Source organism: Mastomys coucha, unplaced genomic scaffold, assembly GCF_008632895.1.
Source record: "Mastomys coucha isolate ucsf_1 unplaced genomic scaffold, UCSF_Mcou_1 pScaffold8, whole genome shotgun sequence".
In the NCBI taxonomy this organism is placed as follows: Eukaryota; Metazoa; Chordata; class Mammalia; order Rodentia; family Muridae; genus Mastomys; species Mastomys coucha.
The window spans coordinates 49,973,877-49,976,983 of record NW_022196914.1 but is presented as its reverse complement, the minus strand read 5'-3'; the positions used below and the strand labels follow the sequence as shown (position 1 = coordinate 49,976,983).

Here is a 3,107-nt window from a genome sequence, read left to right as displayed (position 1 = left end):
GAAGTCTTTAAATGTATTAATTACCTAAATTACTGTGCATGAAGCTTTCTTAAGTAAGTGGTACTCTTCATAATGGAACTTTGCATTCCACTTTTAAAGTCTCTCTCCTTTTATATCTAGACTCAAGTAATAGAGGATTATTTTTGTGTAGTAAACACTGTGTTAGATACTATTGCAACATGGTTGTGATCCCTTGGTTGACTTTCTTGTGACCATGAGGCTTAGTGCAGCTGGAGTTTCTTATTGAGTAAGGTTTTCAAGTACAGAGCCCTTCCCTCATCCAAAGCACTCTGTAGAAAACCCAAAATACATCATATTGCTTTCTTGAACTTTCATTTTAATGTTGCCATGTAGTTTCGGAAAATGTATGTGGGCTCCTGTGAGCTCCTAATCAATGTCAACACAGAAAACACAAACAAATGTGTCTTGTTTAATTCAAAACATGTTTTAATGAGTCTCTTATGAGTTTAGAGAACTTTGAAGAGAGAGAAGAGGTAAGTTTTAGATAAAATAAATCTGAGCATGAGTAGTATATGACAACCTTTTGAAAAGATCTCCCCACCTCTCTTTCTCTCTCTGTCTGTCTCTGTCTCTCTGTCTCTGTCTCTGTTTCTCTCTCTCTTTCTCTCTCTTTCTCTCTCTCTCCTGTGCTCAGCTGACCAGTATGCTGACAGTGTCACCACTGCTGATACTCAATAATTAATCTTCCTTTGGTCTTTGTTCATGGAGGAATTATTTTTCATTTTGCAATTTTGCTATTAAAGTCATGAATTATTAAATGTAGTGTTAAGGTTCACAGCATCAGTTTCATCTCATTGTAAAATATGTATGTCATATTGTGATCACCCTCCCAAAAGTTAACTATGGATCTGACTTCTTTCTGTCACATTTTTAAAAATAATTGAGCTTGAAGCATATTTTGTCACACTAATTTTTCAAAGTTCTGGCTGTCAAAAGATCTTTTTTTCCTTAGGGTTTAGAAAAGAAAAGAGACTTAAATAATAAAATACTCAATTTTAAGGCTTATAATCTTTCTGTATGGTGGCATTATCAAAGGATAAAAATTAATAGGCAATGGTTGTATTTTTCTTTTCTTTCTTTTGATTAATGTTTTTTAATCTGGACTTCTAGAAAGAAAGTAATTTGATGTAATCTGTTTCCATTAGTTTAATATGATAAGTGTTTTGGTTAAGGTTTATATTCTATTTCAAAGTGCAAGCAATTTTTACTTTAAACTACTATTTGGGAAGCCAAAAATGATAAATAAAAATAAAAATTTTTTCATAATGTTTCTAGTCACCTAAGCTCAGGCTTCTGTACCAAAATGCTTATGAGCAAGTACGAGGGAGTTTACTTTTGATACTGTTTGTCATGTATTGCAGACAGTATAAAAAGTTGGTGGGATGGAGATTTTTCAATGGGTGAAAGTGTTTGCTGTGCGAATATAAGAACAGCAGTCATGGGTGCAGTTCATTACAATGGGCTGCTAACATGGCTGTCTCCCAGTGGCTGTGAGCCGTTCTTCTCTTTCTGTGTGCCTTGGACCTTCTGTTGCTCCCTCCTCCTGAAGCCTAAGCTGCTGACAGTCCTGAGCGAGGCCACCCCACCTCCATGGAATAAAAGGACATACATGACTACAACAATGCTGACATGGCGTGACTTCTGGAGCAGTGGGAGAAAGATGATGACATAGAAGGAGAACTTCCAGAACACAAGAGACCCTTGGCACCTATTGACTTGCCCCAGGCAAACCTGAGAACATCTTGAAAACAACAAAGAAAAGGAAGACTCTGATGATGTTTTTCGCGGTCTCAGGGAATCCCACTGAGAAGGAGACAGAGGAAATCACCAGCCTGTGGCAGGGTAGATTGTTCAACGCCAACTATGATGTTCAGAGGTTCATCGTGGGATCAGACCACGCCATCTTCATGCTCCTGGATGGGAGCTATGCCTGGGAGATCAAGGACTTTTTGGTCAGTCAAGACAGGTGTGCTGAAGTCACTATAGAGGGACAGATGTACCCGGGCAAAGGAGGAAGAAGCAAGGAGAAAAATAAAACAAAGCCAGAGAAGGGTAAAAAGAAGGAGGGAGAGCCCAAACCACGGGCTTCCAAGGAAGACAATCGAGCTAGGAGCCGAAGAGAAGACCTCTAGCAGGTTGTCAAGGTTCCTGCTGGGTAGGCAGGACCAGATAGCCCCTTGCAGACTGTTGGGGCAGGTGGGGGAAGGAAACTGCCTAGCAGATGACATTCTCATGCCCTCTAGGAAGGGTCTGTGTGTGACCATCTGGTCAATATCACAGTTACCGTATAAAAGGCTTCACATGTGAAGGCAGGATTTGTGATTGGTAGTGGACTGGCATCACTTGACTTGGAAACTTAATAGATGTTTTGTACCTCTTACATCTCTTGAGTCCTTGATACCCACAGAGTACCACACCCTCCTCACTGCTCCTGCTGTCGTCCCATGGTCTATTGTGTCTCTGTGTTACAAGCTCAAGTCAGACAAGCTCTGAGAACCTTTGCCATGACTGAAGCAGGCATTGATTGTTCAGTGAGTGAAGATAAATGTGCCCTACGAGCAGTGCTAGTGCTGTACCCCTGGGATCTGGACAGAAGCTCATTATGCAGACCGTGCAGATTCACAACAGTGCCATCGAGAAGTCCTAAGAAATCATTTCACGTGGCTTGCTTCCTCATCAGTTCAGGGGATCCATTGTCTCCCAGTCTTCCGGTGGTTGTAGAGGGAATGCTCTTATGCCTCAAGTGAGGAAAGAAGGATGTTTCAGCTGAGGGCTCAGGTTCTGCATAGCCCGACAAACTATAAAGTTGGTGAGGGGGCACCAGCAGAATCTTCCATAGGATTGGACCTCATCTACAGTATTTCTAAGTGGTTTCTTTGATAAAGTGCCTAAGCTTTTGTATGGTACTCTTTATGATGTGCTATTGTTCACATCTGTTTTTGCTGTTCATAGGTAGCAGCTTATCTAAAAGAACATTTCCATGAGGATGCCATTTTTTTAAGAACTTACATTCTTTAAAACCTCAGTTGTGGTTTTAAATTCAAAATAATGCATGAACACATACCCAGCTAGAAAGTGTCACTGTT

The 3,107-nt window shown here is 40.6% G+C and overlaps 1 pseudogene; it reads left to right on the top strand.

The window, feature by feature from the left end:
• Positions 1-1,491: 1,491 nt before the first annotated feature.
• LOC116083683 lies at positions 1,492-2,153 on the top strand (annotated as a pseudogene).
• Positions 2,154-3,107: the final 954 nt, after the last annotated feature.